The sequence below is a fragment of the Rattus norvegicus genome, chromosome 20, assembly GCF_036323735.1.
Source record: "Rattus norvegicus strain BN/NHsdMcwi chromosome 20, GRCr8, whole genome shotgun sequence".
NCBI lineage: Eukaryota > Metazoa > Chordata > Mammalia > Rodentia > Muridae > Rattus > Rattus norvegicus.
The window spans coordinates 44346786-44362269 of NC_086038.1; the positions used below are offsets into that span (position 1 = coordinate 44346786).

The following is a 15484-nucleotide window of genomic DNA, read 5'->3' on the forward strand; positions in this document are numbered from 1 at the left end:
CAGTGTTTGAAAGGAACACAATGCTGATCTAGTCGTGGCAAAAGTAAGTTGACAAGACCCGCGCTGAAGCCAAGAGCCTTGTGGGTTAGAGAGCGCGTCGTGGTGGAACCCTGTGATTAATTAGTCCACAGGGGTTTTTAATTTTAATTTTTAATATTGTAGTTCATGGTGGCCTCAGATTCACTGTGTACCTGAGGATGACTTTGAACTCATGATTCTCCTGCCTTTACCTGCAAGTGCTGGGGTTACAAGCCTCACAGGTTTCTGAGAGAGAAGTTGACCTGGAGATAAAATTGGCATATGAAATAGAATACCCCGCTTCACTTAAGTTCGGACAGTGATGAACACAGATGTGTTAGCTCCAAGTTAGGTCTCCTCTCTGTACATAAAACAGGATGGCTGTGGGATGGGTGCTGGGCCTCAGAGCACTGCTCTGCCTTCAGGGAGTGGAGGGCGCCCTCTTTGTCTGCTCCGTGTCACCTTCTCTTCCACCCCAGACGGCTAATGCTCACTGTGCCCGAGCCGCGCTTTCGAATTACGGCTACTGGGTAACAGGTCATTCTTTCACTCGGTTAACGTGTACGTGTGTGTGTGTGTGTGTGTGTGTGTGTGTGTGTGTGTGTGTATGTGTGTGCGCGCGCCCATTGGGTTTTAGACATCGAACTTAGTTGAGGCATAAGAGGATGTGACAGGGGCCTACTTAGGTGATAATGTGTGATGGAAATGGCACTGGAGCAGATCCGGAAGCTTAGAAAGGGCTGAGCTACCCAGAAAGCAGTTGGTGGACTTGGGTGAAGGGACCACTCCTTTGCCCTTTCTGCAAGTGTGGCTGCATCTTTTCTGAATTCTCTTCTCTCTTGAACGGATGTCAGCCATACTGGCTACTCCTGAGGAGTCCTTTCTGCCCCACCACATCGCCTAGAGCGTGATTTCCATCAGCTCTCAATTACTTGGCCTCCTTGACATCATCATCACTACCATACTACCACCACCATCACCACCACCACCATCACCACCACCACCACCACCACCACCACCATCACCACCACCATCAACACCACCTCCATCACCACCATCACTACCACCACCACTATCACCACCATCACTACCACCACCACTATCACCACCACCACCGTCAATATCACCTCCATCACCATCATCATCATCATCACCACCACCACCACCACCACCATCACCATCATCACCACCACCACCACCACCATCACCATCATCACCACCACCATCATCATCATCATCACCACCACCACCATCACCACCACCACCACCACCACCATCACTACCACCACCACTATCACCACCATCACCATCACCACCACCACCACCACCACCACCACCACCACTACCACTACCATCACCATCACTACTGCCATCATCAGGAACGACTTAGATTTATTTCCCATTTTGAATTTCAGTGTGGGTAAAGTTCTTCTCCTTGACCTAGAGCCCCTTTGTATTGGGTGAAATGTTTTTGGGTCAAGGAAGTACATTGTCTGCAACACTGATCTAGAGCAATCGTGCGCAGCCCTGGCCCTGCATCGTATGCAGGCCTCTGGCTTCTACAGAATTCACTTCCGTGATCTGCTCATTGGTGAGCTTTTCAGCTCAATACCAACAGGACAGTCTTAGGGAAATAAAAGTTGAGACAAGACAGGGAGCTTTGGAAGCCTCTGCACTTGGGTTTGAGGTCAGCAAGGTCAGTGTGCTATGATTTTGATCAGCCAGACCTCTGGGTGCCCAGAGACATCCCAGGGCTTGCTGGGTGAATGTGGTGCTTCCCAGGCTGTGGTCTCACTCTGCACCCTCAGATCAGGCAGAACTCAACCTGAGGCTGTAGTAACTGCAGGAGAGCTACCGTAGGTCCCTAATCCCGGGCAAGCATACGGCTTAAGAGGAGTCAGGGGAAGATGGAAGGAATTAAAGTGTTTCAGTTCTTTTAACTTTCTTTAAGACCTTAAGCTAATTACTGTTCCTGTAACCTCTAACTTCCCACCAGTAAAGTGGTCCCGGCTGGACACAGTGCTGTACATTTTTAATCCCAGCACTCAGGAGACAGAGGCAGATGGATCCCTCTGAGTTCTAGGCCAATCCAGGGCTATATGGTGAGGACCCCCTCCCTTTTTCTTTCTCCTTATTCCCCACAAAAGACACCAAAAAAGTTGTTCCTTTTTCAGAACTAAGTAAAATTATCCATGTTTTATGTTTAGAAACACAAACCATATATATTTTGAATTTTTTTGACGTACATTTTTGTACCAAAGTAGGAAAGGGCTGTTGGTCACAAGGTATAGAATTTTCTGTCAGGCCTACCAGCACGTGGGGGCTCCTGGAAGCTAGGCTTTCATGGCTGCCCCTGTGGGTACAAGGGCACAGCCCGAGTATCTAGCCAAGTATTGAGCAGGTCTGACTTACTTTGTCTCGTGAGCATTTCCACATAGTGGGGAATTATAGAGTAAGGGGTGCTGATTAAAAGGTAGGAGTTCTAGCTGCCACAGAAGGGCTCCAATCCTCAGGAAAGCAGCTAAGGACTTGAAAATCACTTAATGCCGTGAGGGAGCTCACCCTTTGCAAAAACCTTAATTCAAAATCGTTTCCAATTGTTAGAGGGCGATTGAGCACTAGCTCTTCCTTTGCTGATGATGATGCGTGCCAAGGCTGTCTGGTGCCGGAGTTCCTGCTGTATAAACAGTGATTTCTGATAACCATGTGAGCAGGGAGAAGCCATGCACCGTGGCATCTGTTGTAGGAGGGATGTTTGTACTTTTTTTTCTTTTGGTTGTGGATTTTTGTGAAGACACAACTCTGCGTGGGAAGGGACTTTATTTTGAATGCCAAAGCTCACACCTAAGTCAGCATCATCAGTTCCGAATTACCTGATGTCGGCAGCCAATTGAAGAGTGTTGCCCCATGCATGTTATACTGACCAAGTAGTACCCATGGGACATGGCTGCCACCATGAAGCTGCCCTAGGTCCTGTGGTTATGTCAGGAATCCCAGTGAGGTCTGTCTGCATCCAGAACCACCTTTTCCCCATACCTTATCTTAGAATGGATATGGTACTCGAGTCAATGTATTTGGTGTGCTATCCTCTAGAAAGTTGTGGGGCTACACTGTGAGGAAGCAGTGTCACCTCAAAGAGCTGTTCTATGACACGTCCACCCAAGTTCATGGCCGATCGCTATGGTCCTTTTCAAAGCCGCCACTGCAGTTGTGTAGTTAGCGTAGGAACTGTGTTCCCTGTTGAACTGTAGTCTCTGACAGGCCAAAATCACGCTCTGTGCTAAGCCCAATGCCCAAACCATAGCAGACCCTTTAAAACCGCTAGCTGCGGGCACAGCGAGTGAATGAGAGCCAGCCGAAAGGGCAGCCGGAGCAGGGGAAGCCACTTGGGTGCGTGGTGAAATAGTGGAAGCAGTCCTAATATCCATTCAAGGAACAGTGGCCTCTCCGCTCCATCTAGGGATTTTATTTGTGGGAATTGTGCTTGTTAATAGCATTATGTGGAGATAAGATGGCCGTTCCTTGGCTTTCTCTCCAGAAGTACAAAGTGTCAAGTAGACAAATGAATAGATAATTCTTAAGAATAATGTAATCCCGGCAATCAGAGCAAATCAGAGATAAAAAGAGACCCAGGAGCACATTGAAAATATCAAGCGGTTTTATTGTTTGTACTTTTGGCAGTCAGAGGGATACTCTTCTGAGTGTGAATTCTGTAATTTACTACTTTAAAATTATCAAACGCGACTTCTGAAAGTGAAATTACAAGCACATGAATTTTGGAAGAAAAAATGTACTTTTTTTTGTATGAAAAGCTGATTAAATGGACTCAATTTAGTAATTGGAAACCTTGTTTAAATAGACTTCCTTACAATAACGTCTGCTTCAGTCATAGCTGCTCTTCATGTAGCTGATTTCCTTGTGCCCTGGATGGCCTCTGTCTCTTGAGTTTAAAAGTCTTTCCAGTGCCATCCATGATAGTGAAGCCCCTGCCACGTCTGCGTCTCAGAAAGATCAAGAGCCCTTCTAGCGAATCCCTGCAGCTAGAAAGCTGCACTGGGGACCACGGGGGCTCTGCCTGTCCAAAGGGCACTGGCACTGTGGCCTTCCAAAACGAGAGCGCCCTTCCAAAGCAGAGTACACAGAGAAGTGCTCCCGCTGGAGGGCTGCTTCCCTGGAGTCTGGTGAGACGTGTGGGCCCGCACATCCACAGCTGCTTGGCTTTTATCTGAACTCCCAAGGCGAGGTGGGGCCTGGGATTTTATAGTGCAGCCACTCGGCTTGTGGGAAGAGAGATAGCCTAGTTCCAAATAGTCACGTCTTTGAAACAGGAGGCCGCATCTTGAGTCATGCTGGTTCGAAGCCGTGCATGGGTGATGACTGTGCAGCCGGTCCAGAGGCGGCCAGGCTGGCAAATCTTTCTTCAGTTTCAGCGGAGGCTTTTCTGAGCCCAGGCGCTCAGCAGTAATGACGTGGACTGACCAGAGGTTTCAAAATGCTGGTTTTAGGGTGGCCTACAGCTATGCCTCCAGTGCCAATGTAGGGAGGGTATGATTTGGGGTAAAGCACCTCCCTGTGCCTGTGATGGCTGCTTTGGGGAGGTAGAAAGGGGGAAGAGGAGAAAGAAGAACTCCAGCCTCATGCCCAGCTTTCTGAGGAAGCCATGACTTCCTGGATGGAGTGACAGGACCCAAGCTTGTCCTGCCTGCCCATTGATGGGGACTGGAGAGGGCATCTCCCGTGTGGGGGTGCGCCATGCCCTTTAGCCGACTGACATGTATGTAGGGCTGCTCAGTCCAAGGGACTGTAGGATGAGAGATTTGCTCACAGTCTCCTTGCCTCTGACTCCACCCTCAGTGATGGATGAACCCATTCTAGCGGCCCACACTCCTGCTGACTGGGGGCCAGGCAAGAGAATGGCTTTGAGTTGGGGATAAAGGGGACAGTAAGTTTTGCATGGAGGAGCATGCTTCAAGGTCTGTTTTAGACTCAAAGGCAATCGTTCTTAGTCCTGGGCCAAAAATAGTAGTTATGTATCACCCATAATAACTGACCAACTTTCTCTTACATAAATCTCTGGATTGTAAAAGTGCTTCTGTCTAAGAAGAGAAAACATGCCCTCTGCCAGCACTAACTTCCCAAGATAATAAACAGTCCTTCTAGACATTATAAAGCCAGGCAGATACTGATGGTAATGGCAAGAGAAGAGCTAGAAAGGAAAGCGTTCACTATCAAAATCCAAGGAAAGAGGAACAATTCGAGGTGGATTGTTAGTCCCGACATAGAACATTTTATCCATTCATTCCAGAACCATTAACCAACACTAGTGGGTCAGTCTCTGTTCTGGGCCATAGAACCATTAACCAACACTAGTGGGTCAGTCTCTCTTCTGGGCCATAGAACCATTAACCAACACTAGTGGGTCAGCCTCTCTCCTGGGCCATAGAACCATTAACCAACACCAGTGGGTCAGCCTCTCTTCTGGGCCATAGAACCATTAACCAACACCAGTGGGTCAGCCTCTCTTCTGGTGAGTGTTGCTGTGTCTACTTGTACCATTTTACCTCTGAGAAGAGTGAAGCTCAACTGAAGAGAAATGATCTGCTTGAGGGCTGACCCCCAGCAAGTGGCCAGACGCCAGGCACTTCATAGAGCAGGTGCACCCTTCTCTTTCCACTCTCTGGTGGATGTTACTGGAGCTCAGTCGAGCAGAAGGCAGTCATTAGCCGTGCACAATTTAACTGGCAATTTTACACTCATCTTTTGTTTCCTCTTCTCTGGATTTAAAGGGACTTTCTCCCTTACTTGCAGTAATAAAAATAGTAATGGTATTTTTATCAGGGACAATGAGAAGCCCCACACCTCAAAAGTCTCTCTAACCCTGTCCTGGTCTTTGGAGGTCCTCTGGAATAGCAAGAGAGTGACTTCAGGCAGACAGCATGCTTCAGGCAGGAGGTATGGGGGAGCTGTGGACCTCGTGTCTTTCTGCTGCTGAGTTTATATTTCCATCTCGGTAGCGTTCATCAATAGGGAAGATAGAGCAGGACATGGACCAAATGGGAGGAAATATTTCCCTCCTTACAACAGAAGGACAAGGTCTCAGCTACTTGGGTCTGTCTCTTTTGGCATGGATCCCTTCCCCAGGAGCTGTACACTCCTGTCTGACTGTGGTAGATAGAGGCTGGTGTATTTGGTTCTATACCTTGCATAGACTTATTGTCTGCAGAAATTACATATGAAGGGAATGATTCTTAATGAAATTGGTACACGGGGGTACATAAAAGATGCTTGGCACTGCCCCTAAACTCTTACCAAAAACACCTGCACTTGCTTTGAGATTGGTGGTCCCAGTTATAAAAATGCATCCAAAGTCAATATTTCGCCTTAAAGAAGGTTATCACTGTCCACTTTTAACCCACAACCAATTTAAAAATTTTTTACTTCATTTTATATGCACTGGTGTTTTGCCTGCATATGTGTCTGTGTGAGAGCGTTGGATCCCCTGGAACTGGAATTACAGGGGGTTGTGAGCGCCCATGTGGGGGCTGGCAATGGAACCTGGGTCCTCTGAACGAACAGCCAGTGCTCTTGACTGCAGAGCATCTCTCCAGCCCACAACCAGGTTTTATTTAAGCAGAAAACTTGTTTGTTTGTTTGTTTGTTTGTTTGTCTATCGTGGATGCTATCACAAATTATTACAGACTTGGCGGCTTGAAACAACAGATATATTCCCGGACAGCTTTAGAGATCAGAAGTTTAGCCTTAAGGTTGTCCACAGGCTCATGCTACCTCCAGAGGCTTGGGGGAATCCATTCTTCCTGGTAGCCTCAGGTGTCCTTGGCTTGAGGCCTATCCTGTTGTCTCTCCCGTCTTCTTATCGCCTCCTCTGTTGTGTACACTTGTGTCATCTCGAGGGCTAAATCGTTCCACAAATGCTAACCCAGTGGGAGCCAAGCCACATGTTCAGGTAGCATCTCCAGTTTGCATGGAGCTTGTGTTGGGTGAAGAGCCTTCTTCACATTTTCTTTCTTCTTGCTGTTATAAGATCTGGTTCCCTGTCAGGGCAGGCGTGATCAGCTTAGGGTCCAGAGGACAAATAGACCGGTGGGTTGGGCCATGCTCATGGGATGGTCCTAGCTCAAATAATGTTGTGAGCATGGCACAAGGGAAACTCTTCGATAGATGGCCATCTGGATGGGCAGAGGTTTGGCAGTGGAATTCTCTGGCTGAGTACATCCTGGAGCCAAGAGCAGGCTAAAGGCAGGTGGGAAAGAGAGTCTAGACTCTTCTCAATAAGATAAGGCCTAAGGTAGAAGCTTGAGCCTAAAGAGTAAAAGAAAGCCCCAGTCTAACGTCACAGCTATATCACTGATGCCATTTTGAGTGTCCTTGGCCCTAGATCTTCATCCCCTGATCTCCTGGGAGGGAGTCACCAGCGGAGCTGGTAAACAAGGCGAGCTGTCTAGCTGAGGAGATTGCAGGGTGAGAGGCGGGTGATGACACCAGCCCACACACAGACCTGTTAAAGTCAAAACCAGACTTACCTCTTTAAAAATGTGCTCGTGTGGCTTTTTGAGTCGGTTTTAGCCATTATTTTAACTTTCTGAGATACCTCGAAATCTGTTTTCTCTGATTAACGGATTTCCCCCCATTTTCACTGTGTATTTATTATTGATGACTTCTTTAAGGACAACCTGATGAAAATGTTGACTGAGGAACAATGTGCAAAACCCTGTCCCAAGAACATGCTATCCTGGGATGTCGGTGCCCCCCTGGGGTGGAATCATCTCTCTCCACAGTCTGCATAGCTGAATCCTCACTTGTCCAGGGTTTCTCTTCATGCTCACTAAGCTAGGCCTCTGAGTGGCTGCCTAGTGCTTTGCCGAGCCCACGATCTAGTAGTTGTGTGACAGTGCCCTGACCCGTGCCCGTGATAAGGGTTCTTGGTTAGCCACTGTGCTGAGAGATCCTTCATTGGCGTCTGTGGTTTCCAATTCTGAGCCTGTTTCCTGTCACCTAATTAGAGTTTCCGTTGCTTTGACAAAAACACCCTGACTGAAACAAGCTCGGGAGGAAAGGACTTATTTGGCCTACAGTTCCACACTGTTCATCATCGAAGGAAGTTAAGACAGGAACTCACACAGGGCGGGATCTGGAGGAAGAGCTGAAGCAGAGGCCATGGAGGGGTGCTGTTTACTGGCTTGCTCCCTGTGATTTTTCCAGCCTGCTTTCTTACAGAACACAGGTCCACCAATCCAGGGATGACACACACACAATTGGCTGGGCCCTTCCCCATCAATCACTAATTAAGAAAATGCCTGAAGCCCGATATTTTGGAGGCATTTGAGAAAATGAGAAGTTGAGGTTCCCTCCTCTCAAATGACTCTAGCTTATGTCATAAAACTGCCCGGTACAGGTTTTGTTTTTAAAGGAGGGGCGGGGATTCTGTGCTCAGATGTAGCAAGCTGTGTGTGTGTGTGTGTGTGTGTGTGTGTGTGTGTGTGTGTGTGTGAGAGAGAGAGAGAGAGAGGGGGGGGGCAGAGAGAGAGAGAGAGAGAGAGAGAGAGAGAGAGAGAGAGACGTGTGGGAGACCAGGTGACAGCCTCAGATGTCACCCCCAGAGCTGTCCACCTTCTTTGAGATAAGGTCTCTCACTGGCCTGGAGTTTACCATCTAAGGCCAACTGAGTGGCCAGGGATTGGGGATTCCCTTGCCTTTGCCTCTCTGCTGCTGGGATTACAAGTGTGTACTAACACATCTGTCATTTTTATGTGGGTTCTAGAGGTCGAACTCAGGTCTTCATGCTTGTAAGACAAGCACTTTACCAGTTAATCCCCCAACCCCAGGCTCCCGGACTCTCTCTTAAGGGCTCTACTAAAGACTGGTCCCCTAGGTCTGTGCGTTCTATAGAGAACTCATAGCTGGCGAGCATGGCCACTGTGGGGAGGACGTGGTACGTATGCACTCAGTAGTGAAGGCAGTCAGGATGGAAAGTGAAGGAGACTCGGATCCCTGCGTGCAGTCCTGTTGACAAGAATGAGTCAACAGTTTGTCAGTTTACATGGCCCCTCCAAGCGAGAACTGAAAAGACTGAGAGTGCCTCAGAGTTGCACGTGGGGCGTGTGACAAAGCAGAAAGGGTGTGTTGATCCAAGGTCCTGATCTTGGCACTGACAAATCGTGAAGTGGTATCAGGAGATCACAGATGCCGTGTTGACTGTCCAAAGACAGGGTTCATACCGTAGCACCTGAAGCAGGGGAGCCCCAGGAGGGAGCTGGGTCATGATGGCCCCCCTTCCCCTGTCACAGGCTGAGCTGGCCGGGCTGGCTTACTTCCCAGCTTTAGTGGGTAGGAGATCTGTACAGCAGGCCAACGATTCCTTCCTTCCTCTGCCCTGTTTCTTCTGTAGCTCTGTCAGGATTGAGTGTTATGTTAGTTTAAAACAAGCAAAGAGAACCTTTGTCTGGGGATGGTTTAGTCTGTCTTTAGAAGAGTATTTTAGTTCTTTTTTTTTTTTTTTTTTTTGGTTCTTTTTTTTCAGAGCTGGGGACCGAACCCAGGGCCTTGTGCTTGCTAGGCAAGCGCTCTACCACTGAGCCAAATCCCCAACCCCTAGAAGAGTATTTTAAAAAGTAGACCTTCTAGACCAGAGAAAAGAATAGTTTGGTGCGTTAGTTACTGCCGCTTAGCCGATTCTACCGTTACCTGATAGGAGAAGCGCCTTCCCCTTCATAGTGGAGCTGGGCACGTGTTCAACTGATGCTTATGGGAAGAAGTAAAAGCAAGTCTGATAACAGGAAAACATTTGAATAGCCCTCAGATATGCAGGCGACTTCGCAGCTGTGGTTCTGTCCACTATGAGCTGTGAGCTAGGAGGCTGTGGGTCTAACATCACAGCCCATCGACCGCTAGAGCAAAAACCCAGGACACCTCAGTTCCTCGTGTTTGGATTTAATTAATTTTGGCTTCTAGCCATTGTAGCCTCTTTTGCATGTCTCTTTTGCTGTAGTGATGGAGAGGATAGGGTCGAAGTCTGTTTTATAGATTTTACAGCATCAGAGTCAGATTGTTTGGAGGGAAAAGTCAAAGGCTTGGGAAATGATCTCTTCAAACCGACAGAGCAGACGCGTTACTCAGGAGAAAGTACTTGTTACCTGTTGGAAATGCAACTTCACCGACCTGTTGTCTTCATCTGTCTCTGGAAGGTAAAACCCAGTTCAGTGAGTATCTTCCTCCTGTTTTCATAAAAGTCTAGGCAACCCTTACCCCTGGTCTTTACCCCAGGAGCCCCCATTCCTTCTGTGTCATAGACAGAGACAGTTCATAGACAGTTTCTGCTTCCTTTCCTGTCAGCGTGTCTTCTGACTGGGTTACGGTCGACAGCGTCATTCACTAACCTGAAGGAACCTGAAGGTGCTTGTCCAGCAGCAGCCTTCCCTTGTCCCCGTCTGCCACCTCCAGTCTTCCTGGTTCATCTGTTGCTTTGTACTGGATCTCTTTCCCAGTTTTCTGTGGCGTGCGGAAAACCTACTGGCCCAGCCCTGTGCTCTACCCACTTGTCTTTGTCTCGAACTGCCAAGCTCTGCGAATGCTCTCCATCACCCTGCCCCCAGCATCAGCCTTTCCTCCTTTTGTGGGTGCTCTCCAGCACCCCCACACCCAGCACCAGCCTTCCCTCCTTTTGTGGGTGCTCCCCAGCACCCCCACCCCAGCACCAGCCTTCCCTCACTTCGTGGGTGCCCCCATCAGCCTTCCAGGCCCTCTGTCAGTCTCCATCAGTAACCTACTGTGAAGTTTTGTTTCTCTCAGGGCCGTATTAAGTGGCATTCTTATACCATTGGCCTTCTTCAAGATTCACCTCTGTTTCGTGCATGAAATGAATTTATGTTACTACTGCCTCACTTGGCATCCACTTTATGAATGTACCATAATTTTTACGTATCTTCTGTCAATGGTTGTCTGGATCATTTTTTTAAAAAAATATTATTACTGTTGTTGTTGTTATTATTATTGTTATTATTGTTATTGTTATTTTGCTATTTTCGTCAGTGCTGCCGTGACCGTTCTTGAGTGTGCACACTGCAGCAGCTTCCCCTGAGAGATACCCAGGGTAGAACTCCCGAGTCAGAGTGTGCGTGCATCCTCCACTCCACCGGATAACGTTATGCCAGATTGGCCGTCCCACTTGACAAATAGTGAAGGAAGAGTAACTTTCAAGAGGAGGGAGAAGTCTAGAGAAAAGTGGAGCGCAGGATTACCCGAACATCGGACTGGGGTGTGAAGTGCAACTTCCTGCTGAGGAACGGAGTAACCGTGGGATACTGAGGAAGAGCAAGACGGTTTTAAATTGTCATTGGGGAAACAGTGGCAAGCTACCTTATGGGCAGGAGTCACGTTGCCCTGAGGAAGCAGAGGCCATCTTGCTTGTGGTGGGCATGCCCAATCCTCTCGTCACCAGGTTCTGCCTGTCAGCACCTGTAGGTCACTGTCTGGGGAGGGGGTGCTGCCAGACACAGACACGTCTGTTTCCAGGTCAGATGGATGGTGTCTTGGATTCTAAGAGAGCTTTCCCAACAGCTGCAGAAGCATGCACATATTTGGCCAGTTACCTCCCTCCAGACACAGGGGCCCCTTGTGCCAGCCTTACTTTCTGTCCTTCCTATTTGACACACTTTACACACACTTATACACTGCAATCATATCTGACACACTTACACACATGTATACACTGCAGTCATATCTGGCACACTTACACACATTTATACACTGCAGTCACATCTGACACACTTACACATACTTATACATTGCAGTCATATCTGACACACTTACACACACGTGTACACTGCAGTTATATCTGATACTTACACACATGTATACACTGCAGTCATATCTGACACACTTTACACACGTATACACTGCAGTTATATCTGACACTTACATGTATACACTGCAGTCATATCTGACACACTTACACACATACACTGCAGTCACATCTGACACACACACACTTATATACTGCAGTCACATCTGACACACTTTACACACACTTATACACTGTAGTCACATCTGACACACTTATACACTGCAGTCACATCTGACATACTTTACACACACTTATACATTGCAGTCATATCTGACACACTTACACACATTTATACACTGCAGTCATATCTGACACACTTACACACACTTATACACTGCAGTCATATCTGACACACTTACACACACTTATACACTGCAGTCATATCTGACACACTTACACACACTTATACACTGCAGTCATATCTGACACACACATTTATACATTGCAGTCATATCTGACACACTTACACACACTTATACACTGCAGTCACATCTGACACACTTTACACACACTTATACATCGCAGTCAGTCATATCTGACACACTTACACACATTTATACACTGCAATCATATCTGACACACTTACACACACTTATACACTGCAGTCATATCTGACACACACACACACTTATACACTGCAGTCATATCTGACACACACATTTATACATTGCAGTCATATCTGACACACTTACACACACTTATACACTGCAGTCATATCTGACACACACACATTTATACACTGCAGTCATATCTGACACACTTACACACACTTATACACTGTAGTCATATCTGACACACTTACACACACTTATATACTGCAGTCATATCTGACACACACACATGTATACATTGCAGTCTCTTCTACTTCTTAGCTGTACCTGATGAAAAGTCAGAAGTCCTGGGGCTCCTCATTCATTTGACCAGAATGCGAAGAGAAAAATGTCTGGCACGATGAATAATAGGAAATGACTCTGAGCTGTGACACAGTCCTGTGTGAGCTGACTGACTGGGCAAGTTCTGATCACTCCGATTGTTAAGCCAAAGGGGTACATTTGCTTTGCTTTTCAAAGAATTCCCATTCTTCCAAATGTAGCTGTGGGGATGGGTAACTTCTTTTGTTGCTGTTTCTGAACTGCAAAGTGGAGCATTAAACCATTAAAAGCCCATGTTCTCCTGAGGCTGAGAAGGGCAGCTTTTTTTAACTTGTTATTTTTGGACCCTCTTCATTAATAATAACATTCATCGGATACATTTGATTCCAGGCAGGGAGCTTACTGGTGCTGGCATCTTCAAGATAAATACATCGTAGCTTTTCATTGTGTGTTGACTAGTAGTATTGCCTGTTAGACACTTTTGATGGTGGTATTTCCAATTCCAGGAAACACTGGTGTTCTGTAACTAACAGTTGTACACTGCCAAAAAGGTGGCAAAGAGCCCTAGTGTCCCACGATTGGTTTTGCCTCATTTAACCTGTAGAGCCCCGTGGAGTAAAAGTATAGTCTTAGTTAAAATGTTGACTGCCCGAATTAATAAGTAAGTTGGTCAGATGTTAAGTTTCTAAATAAGAAAGCAGGATAGGAAGTCACTTGTGGTATTAATACAAACTTAATTTTGAAAACAAAATTCCCATGTGGGAAAAGCCTACAGAAACCACACTGGAATGCTAACAGTTGTCTTTGGGATATGAGATTATGGGATTTTCTTGTCTGTGTTTGCTAATGTTAACTATAGAGTTTTATAAGAAAATTAATTAAAAAGTGGGTTTAAAGGAAGTCAGTCTGGATTTCAGTTGCTGCTCTCCTTCCCACGAACCAGCTGTTTGCCCATAGGCGAATGTCTCTGCTTGGCACTGACCCCTCAGGAGCTAAGAAGATGTTTCTTCTGCCCCATTCACAAGGCTGTTGTCAATTGGCCTGCCCGAGCCCCCACCCTCCACCCCCTCTCCACTCTGGTTCCTTGTTCCCCCTTCCCTGGTGAAACCAGCCTCACCCTGTCCACACCCACAAGCTGTGAATGATGTCCTTTTGTCTGGTTTCTATTCCGTCCTGCTGCGGCCTGACTCTGATTATGCCCTCTTGGGACTTCTGTTTTAGCATGGACAACTGATGATAATTTTAGAGAAATGATAGATGAGTAGGAAAGACTTCTTGACCTTATGTGATGCGGTAGTTTGAGTAAGAATGTCCCCCACAGGCTCATGTATTTGGATGCGTAGTCATGAAGGGTGGTACTATGTGACAGGATTAAAGGGGTTAGGAAGTGTGGCCTTGCTAGAGGAAGTGGCTCCCTGGGGGTGTGCTCTGACGTTCTGAAAGCCTCAAGCCAAGCTGTGTGTGTGTGTGTGTGTGTGTGTGTGTGTGTGTCTGTCTGTCTGTCTGTCTGTCTGTCTGTCTGTCTGTCCCATATCTGGCTCCATGCCACTATGCTCTCCCTACAATGATGATAATGGACTAAGCCTCTGAAACTGTAAGCCAGCCTCCAATTAAATGTTTTATTTATAAGAGTCGCTTTGGTCATGGTGTCTCTTCACAGCCATAGAACAGTGACTAAGACAGATCACAAGAAGGGGAAATTTGAAATACTGAACTTCCTAAAGTGTCAAGTATGTGTATTGTGACAAATACACATTTAATGTATGTATAATGACATTCACGTTAATTTGAGGGCATTCATGTTAGCTTCCCTTTCTTTAGTGAGGAAGAAATATATGTTTGTTAGATAGGCTGATATTCTTGGCTCTGTCTTGGAGAGAAAGGCACTGATGGCTCAAGTCTCCAGGGCTGAATGTGAGCCTACAGGGGGTGCTGCTGGGAACAGGACCAGAGATCACAGCGATGCAGAGTCCCGTGTACCTCAGAGTAAGTTTGCTCAGGATACAGAAGGAAAACTAAGTTCTGAACAGTAGTAGCCAGCCAGCCATGGCTTGACCAGAAACCCTGGATAATCTTGCCCTAGGTTTCAGGAATATCTAAAATATGTAAAACCCATACTCATGTGAGCTCAAGTTATTCTGTCTGTTTAGACCATACGTGGAGCATCCGAGATCTCCCTAGACTTGTGGACGTCTAAACAAGCAAGCACAGAAGTGCAGAAGTGCACTCTTGCTCTTTTCCAGAGTAGCATCCAAGTCTCTCACCTAACCTACGGCCCCTCCAGAATAGCAGACTCTTTGTCTGCCTCTGGCTGACTCGGCAAGTTACTGGGCATGCCGAGAGTCAGATGAGGGCTATAATCTCTAGGGTCCTCCTATCATAAGAGTCCAAAAATGACTCAGTAATTCCACTGTGTATTTTAAGTGCTGGCATCTCAGAATGTGTAACTAATTAAAGTCACAGGAGATAAACAACAGTGAGTTCCAGTCACCTCAGGTTCCAAGCTCTTCGATAGAGGGCTTAGTGGGAACAGCACCTTTCTGAGCAAGGCCACATTTCCTCGTGGCCCTATACCAGCCCCAATTAGTATGAGGCAAAACAGGGACAGGGATAGGAACTTCATACAGACCAGTCAATTGGTGCTGTCCCCGGGTGTTTGACATAGTGGATTCCAGCAGCCACAGGCTCATCAGGAAGTAGATGTGGGCTTGTCTTCTTTTGTCTGGTTTCTGAG

The 15484-nt window shown here is 47.0% G+C and overlaps 1 protein-coding gene across 4 annotated transcripts in view; it reads left to right on the top strand.

Moving 5' to 3' along the window:
- Positions 1–15484, top strand: part of Fyn (FYN proto-oncogene, Src family tyrosine kinase) — a 191864-nt gene that overhangs the window by 24151 nt on the left and 152229 nt on the right. For 2 of the 4 annotated variants that reach the window (NM_012755.2, XM_039098436.2), the window contains exon 2: positions 4–43. The exons of the other annotated variants lie outside the window; for them this stretch is intronic. The gene's annotated coding sequence lies outside the window, so the exon portion shown is untranslated. The remainder of the gene's footprint in view (positions 1–3; positions 44–15484) is intronic. 4 annotated transcript variants of the gene reach the window in all.